Source organism: Sturnus vulgaris, chromosome 4 (genome assembly GCF_052056855.1).
Source record: "Sturnus vulgaris isolate bStuVul1 chromosome 4, bStuVul1.hap1, whole genome shotgun sequence".
Taxonomy (NCBI): domain Eukaryota; kingdom Metazoa; phylum Chordata; class Aves; order Passeriformes; family Sturnidae; genus Sturnus; species Sturnus vulgaris.
Window position 1 is genome coordinate 5,781,863 of NC_142246.1, and position 7,293 is coordinate 5,789,155.

The window sequence follows — 7,293 nt, forward strand, 5'->3', positions numbered from 1 at the left end:
CTGAGCAAGCACACTGCTCTCCGTGAAAACTGCAGGACTCTTGGTGGGTTTATTTCTGTATTAAGTCCAAAGCTTTAATATAAAGCTTTTCTTTAAAAGTAGAAAAGGCTTAAAATGGGGGTGATACAGAGATGGGATGGATTTGCCTGTGGGCTGGGGCAAGTGGCATCTTTCTGGTTTGCACAATGTGGTGTGGTCCTGCCCTGTGGATGAGACGCTGCACATCACTGAACATTCAAAAGTGCACATTGAAAACATCTTGCTCAGTTTGAGCTGGCCTTTCCCTTCTAAGCACAGTGGATAACAAATGAGGTGTGAGACAGGGGCATGCAAGGAGTCCCCAAGCAAAGTCAGAAAGGTTTAGTCCCCCCAAACAGCAAGTCCCCATTCAGGTCCTGATTTCAGTCTCTTGTCATGTTAACATCACATAACTGGAGCTGATGTGCTCCCAGAAGGACTAATTAGTTTTGATTTTGGATGATGCTGATGTGGCCAGACCATTTCCAGGTCTGAGGTCACCTCTGGGATCTGTGCTCCGTGTTTTGTGCTGCTGTGCTCCCAGGTGTGCACAGAAAGACACTGCTCCTCCACTTAGTGAAGTGCAAGGAAAGAAAGGTAGCAGCGAATGTAGCAAAACTGTTGTGTTTGTAAATGTAATTTTTTTTCCTTTCTTCTAATTCACTGACTGCCCTATAGCCCTAAACACCACCCTGGAACTACAAATCCTTACCAGATTTCTAGTCCTTACCTGGCTTCTAATCCTTTAAATCCATTTTCCCCCATCTAGCAGATAGCACATGGAAAACTTGGGTTCACGGTCATACTCCCTGCACGGATGTGAGTGCAGTCCAAGCAAATAAATCCTGAGTGCAAGCATTCATACATGAAGAACTTCACACTCGGAAACATGACCACACTAAATTGCTGCCAGAGTTTTAAAGGCAGCTTTTGAAAATATTGGCCCAGCGTCTTGTGTTTCTGCAGCGAATGGTTTGATTCATCAGGGAAACACTAGGACTGCATCCTGGAGATGCAGGGAGCAGAGGCTGGGATGGAGACAGCTCTCTGCTTGTGCATAAATACACCCTGGACTGATTATCTACCAGAGGAAAAGGAAATCTTTATGATTTTTGCCTTTATTTGCCATGTCTCTGTAATTGCAAAGACTTGATATAGAAGAATATCTTTCAAGTATATGAAGCATATGCTCCCCAGAAACACTCAGCAGCAATGTTTTTGGCTCCTGTGACTAATGCCTGCAGAAGGTTCAATTTCCTGACCGTCAGCACCAGGTTTTACTAAGAATGAACTTTCCCTTTATTTTTCCCCCAGTTCCCAAAGTATTATTGATAGTTGATTATTACTATTTTATGTGAGGTCATAGCAATTAGTTTTGAACTGCAGCCTGCAAATGTGCAGTCTGTAAAACTCAGGTCAGTGGTGGAGTGCAGAGGTAGTGTATGTCTGTAAAGCACCCTGAGGCTACAAACTCCATCGTGGAGAAGTCAGGAGATTCCAGAGTGAAGACTTGATCTCCAGGCTTCCTTTAGCTTTTACAGACATATGTCTCATGAAGAACTCGTGCCCACTTTGCAGTGTTTTTGTGCAGGATCTGCTCCTTTCAGCTCCCCAAAGAGGCTCTGCTCCTGCAAGGAGCACCCACTCAGTATTTCGTGTCAGCCTCAGGGTTGCTCCCATGTGCTACCAAAGAGGTGGGACAGCTCTGCCCCTCTCAGCCTTGGCTGCCTGGGGCCCTGCTCACCCTACAGTTCCTTTCTCTCTTCTGCTGGCTCAGGGCTGTCCATGGGTCTTGCCAGCTTGTCTCACTTTCAGCCCTCTCAGCCTTCTTTCAAAACAGCTCCCTTGCTTTCCTCTGTACAGCAATCCCAGGAGTGATTTATGGTGTAATTCATGAGTTATATACTATTACAATGCATATCATGGAAAGGGGCAGAGCAATGGGATCTTCTGCTTCATTGCAAAGATCCCTAAACTTAAGCCTGTGGTTTACACTCTCTTACAAATTTGGGATGGGGGCCAGGATATTAGGAAAAAGTTCTTCACTGAAAGAGTGGTTAAGCATTGGAACAGGGTCCCCAGGAACGTGGTGGAGTCACCATCCCTGGAAGTGTTCAGAAAACAAGGAGGTGTGGCTTTTTGTGATACGGCTTATGTTGGTATTAGGTCAAAAGTTGGACTTGATGATCTTGCAGACCTTTTCCTATCAGTGTTTGAAGTAAATGATCTGTCCTTGCACACAACCCATTCCTGACACTGTCACTGGGACACCAAACTGGTTTCTTGTCCTTAATGCTATGAGAAATCCCTTTGGCTTCAGAAGGATCAAACACATTGGTGCCCCCAAATCACACTTGTTTCAATATTGATACAAAAGGACACTGATTTTATAAGTTATTGGTGTGTTGTGGGTGAAAACTTTTAAAGCATTGTCTTGGGCAAGCCTATTCTATGTGTAACTTTGGGTTAAATTTTATACCCCACTAGCTCTTAACTTCTATAACATGTTTTGATTCAATCAGGATTTGCTTGAATTCACCTGCTTATATCTGAGAGCAGCATTTGTCATTCTCTGCTGCTAAGTGTGGTTACACTTAAAGTGATCCTTGAAGGAAAAGGTACAACTAATAACAGTAAAATCAAATTACTGAACACCTACCAATGACAAAGTGTTGTGGAAAACACTTTGATCTGAATAAAACACTTAGCTCTAAATGAAATATTATCTAATACCTAGGCCTTTTCATAAGCAAGTGGAAACAAATGTAATTATGATAGGCAGAGAGAAAAATCAATGTTTTGATTTGAAAATTAGCCTTTTTCTGGATTGTTTTTTCTGGCTGAGACAATCTGACAGCATTTTATGAAATATTTTGATCTGCTTCAAATTGTCTCTCTTTCTTTCTCACTCTCTTTTTTTTTTTTTTTAACCAAAATGTTGTATTTTTGGCTGAAAATTTTTACTGTATCCAGAAAGGGAAATTGTTCTGTCAAGGGTATTGTAAAAGGTCCTGTGTTTCATTGCCTTTTAATGGAACCTTAATAGAAGTTGGCAGTGCAGATGACGAAGCTGGAAGGCTGCAGTGAAATTTGAACAATCAGAAGTTGTTCTGAGGTTCATGACCATGAGAGAGCCCTCGAAGCCCATAACTATTCACTCGGCCATAAAAGTGGCTGATCTCATTTCTTCCCATCACGTCCTGTCCTTGGGAGAAACTCTCACAAGTGCAAGGAGCCCATGGGGGACCATGCTTTGGCTATTGACTTAGATGGAAGATGTGCAGATACTGCAGTGAGGATGGGAAGGATCAGCTTCACCAAAAAAAATGCATTGAAATCTGGAAAAGCTCTTGGGCCTGTGAAGGAGAGGATAAATTTAATCAATGTCAGTGTTTCCAGCTGATTCAGAAAAGCCTGACTATGCATTAAGCTGCAATGACCTCTGGCAGACTTTTAATCTAGGTTGAGCATTTTATCATTCTTTTTAATGAGGAGCATGGCTTCTAAATCCTTTGAAACAGTTGCATCTGAATGGGTTTAAACTACTTGCAGCTTACATTGCACCAGCTGGAAGTTCTTTGGGTTTTTGCTGGAGTATTCCTGAAACCAGAGTTAGAAGAAATATTCCCCAGGGATGATACTACCTGGACTGGTACTTGTCTTGCTCTCCTGCACTGGTTATTTGTTCCTCTTCATTGCTGCTACATATTCAAAAGGCTTTTAGCTCTTAGTCTATTGGTTTGTCTATTGCAGAGACTTTAATAATGGTTATTTCCTGGTAGTGAATGCTGAACTTGGTCTAGGGGGACCTGTTTGTAGCATAGTTTTCCTCAATTACCCAAAATTTACACAGCAATTCCAAGCTTATTATATGGACCACAGTATGTAATTACAGGCATAACATATTAGGTCCTAATAACAGCAAATATATCATTACACAAATCATTCATGTTATTGTGCTGATATTTTTATATGGAGAGAGTGAATGCAATTACTAATAATGACAATACCCATCTTACAGCTGCAGTGTAATTGCTGCCACTGTGACATGTAGCAGGGCAGGGGCAGGAGTAAGGAAATTTCCACTAAAATATGGTTGAGTCCATGAAATACCACATCCCAAAACCAAGGTGGGAACCCTCTCTTTATGGTTTATGTATGAGAATTTGATTCATCAACACCCAGGAAGAGGGATCCACATTGTCTTGCTTAGATGTCTTTATGGGAAGGAGAGATGGTTTTCCAGCCCCCAGAGTTGTGGAGGCAGGGAAGGAATCCCATAAATGCAACAGCAAAGAGACTTGAGGCAGCAGGTCACCAGGTGAGCTGTGCACATGGTGTGTCTCACCTTCCAGCTCGGAAAAGCTGGGCTCAGCCCAGGATTTGTAATAAAAGGGCTTTGAGTCCTGGTAGACTCCTCTAAAAGGTAACCAATGATCCTTGCCAAAGGAGCATAGCTTGTAGGGAGAAGGTGTTAATGCTGGCATCTGTCAGCCCTGGGTGGGGATTAAGGATACAGAAGGGGTTCAAGGCCAGTTCTGACCTTTGCATGCAGCTCTGTGAGGGATTTGGGTTCATGCATTGGGCTCATGAGGCTTTAAGAGTGATTTTATTATTTTATGGGTTGATGCACATTGGTTAATGGTTTGATTAAGCACTGCTGTCCCAGCACTCCAAGATGCACCATCTCAGCCCTTGGCATGAGGGCAGCTTGGTGGAGGGTAGAAACAATGGAGATTTCTTTTTCCCTGTGCTACTATATCAAAAAGTTCAGGCAGTGACTTTTGTTTCAACATCTACATATTTATATCTGCTGCATAGTTTAGGCTGAAACTTGTTTCCTTTGCTGACAGGTTAACCTGCTTTCTGGGGTCTGTCTGCAGCAGCCCACCAGCACCTTTGCCAACACTAACCTGGATTTACAATGCTGAGCCCCCGTTTTCCACAGCAGCAGGACAAGGGTCAGCCACTCTCATTCTGTTCAGGTCTCCAGAGCACTTCAAAGTGACAACAGGAGGAGAAAAAACAATAGGCTGGGGTCTGCCCTGAGGCATATCCTCCAGGGCACATGGTTGGGAGTTATTAACAGGACCTAGTTTGCACTTGGCCACCTTGGTTTAGGCAGAAAATTTCTGTTTTGCCAGCCTATTTTGGTATAGAAATACTCCAGTTAGAGCAGAGATGATGAATAGGAACCATGGCAGCCAGAACCAGCCTGCCAAAGTGATTTTACCCAGCAAAGACTGATGGATTAGCCTGAGTGGGGGTACTTCTATTGGTGTGGGGCAGAGGGAGGAGATGCTCAGCTGAGCCTGGCGAGGGTTGTTGTGCAAATGTGGTTGTGTTGGTCTAGAAATCATATAATCATAGAATATCCTGAACTGGGGAGGACCCACAAGGATCATCAAAGCCCGACTCCTGGCCCTGCACAGGAGAAGCCCAAAAATCACACAATGTGCCTGACAGCATTATCCCAACACACCTCAAACTCTGTCAGGCTTGGTGCTGTGGCCACTTTGTTGAGGAGCCTGTTCCAGTGCCCAGCACCTTCTGGGTGAAGTACATTTTCTTAATATCCAACTTAAACATCCACTGACACAACTTCATGCTGTTCCTTCATGTCCTAATGGTTACACCCAACACTGAAAGCCACTTTGAGTGTTCAAGGATAAAAATGATAAGAAAAGGTCATATTACTCCCCTGCATCTCTACTGACCCCACCAACCAAAAGCGATAGTAAACCCTCAAAAGAAAGGAATCTGGCTTTATGGGAGAGATTATTTCACACATCTTTGAGACTTCATAGACAGCCTTCACAGACTGCCCTTCAACCCCTGGCAACTTCAAGCTTATAGAAGTGGTGATACAAAACCTGGCTTGAAAAAGTTTGGATTTAGAGGTGCCTGCAGGACAGAGCTTCTTGTGCAAGAAGGACTTGGCAGCTGCAAGGACATTATTTAACAAGCAGGTAAATGGTGACTGCTGCTGCAAATCCTGTACAGAACTTCAAACAAGTCTGGAAGTGTTGTCACATTTATAGGATGATCCTTTGGTATCCTTTGGTTTGGTATCAGCTTGGCCACTAAAATCCTTCAGCAATTGCTAGGTCAGAATTAAGGGGAAGAGCTGATGCCCTTCACCCACCACAACTGGCACCTCTGCAGTGGATGCAGTATGAGCAATGGGTGCAGTGCTTTACAGCTAGGCAATGTTTTGGGGCGTGATTTCTGATTACATATGGAATCTGGGTCTAATATGGCATTCAGTATCCATGAAAAACCCAAATATTTCCCCTTTACATAATGAACATCATCTCCCTTTGTCCCATTGTGGGTCATGGTCAGCTAAGCAGAGCTGTCATCCTTTGTGGGGGCTGTGATCCAAGGCTCCTGTGCCCTCTCATCCCACTACGTGGAGCTGGGAGTCGGTGCCAACTGAGAGCAAAGGCTTTGGCTCCACTGACCCCAGGGAGGTGACGGCACGAGGGTTGTTTTGCTTTTCCAGAATGAAAACAAACATCATTCCCTTGTTATCTTCAGAGAGAGAGAGCTCTCTCGGGGAGGGGCGGAGCGAGGCAAGGTCAGCTCTGTACCTCAGCTGACACCACTGTGTGCCTGGCCATGAAAACCTCCACGGCAGTGCTCAAACTCACATGTTTGCCACCCTTTGGTAAACATTTATCCTTGTTGTTGTTGTCAGGGCTGGTTGGTGGAGCTGGGCTGAGATGCAGGGGCAGTGGCAGGGGTGGCATTGCTGCTCCTCTTGCCTCGCCTGACCCCCGTGTGATTCAATAGCACCCGCACAGCCTCTTCAGAGTCTCACTTAAATCAGGCAAACCGGTTAATTTTTTTAACTTTTAGGGACTATCGCTCTGCCATCCCATACTGGAGGGTGGGAATAGGAGGGAATATTTAAGGAAAGTGAATTTGGGAATTTGTAAGTGAGCAACATGATCCCAAGGGTTAATATTTCCCTAATCAGGGGGACAAAGAATACTGCATGACCTCAAGCCCCAACTGCAACCCAGTGATGCTGTCCAGCTTGTGACTTATGTATTTCAGCCAATTCCTTATCTATAACAGGCATTGGAAGGAAAAAAAAGGGTAAATAAAGCCTATCAGCAGTATTGTATCGCTGACTTTCCCTGCAGACCTTGCTTTACTGATAATTATTAACTCTCTCAAACTGAGAGCCACTGCAGAACTCATAACTAAAATATGATGGTATTTCTCAAATTAAAAATGCTCAGTGAATGTTTCACTCAGCTCAAAGAA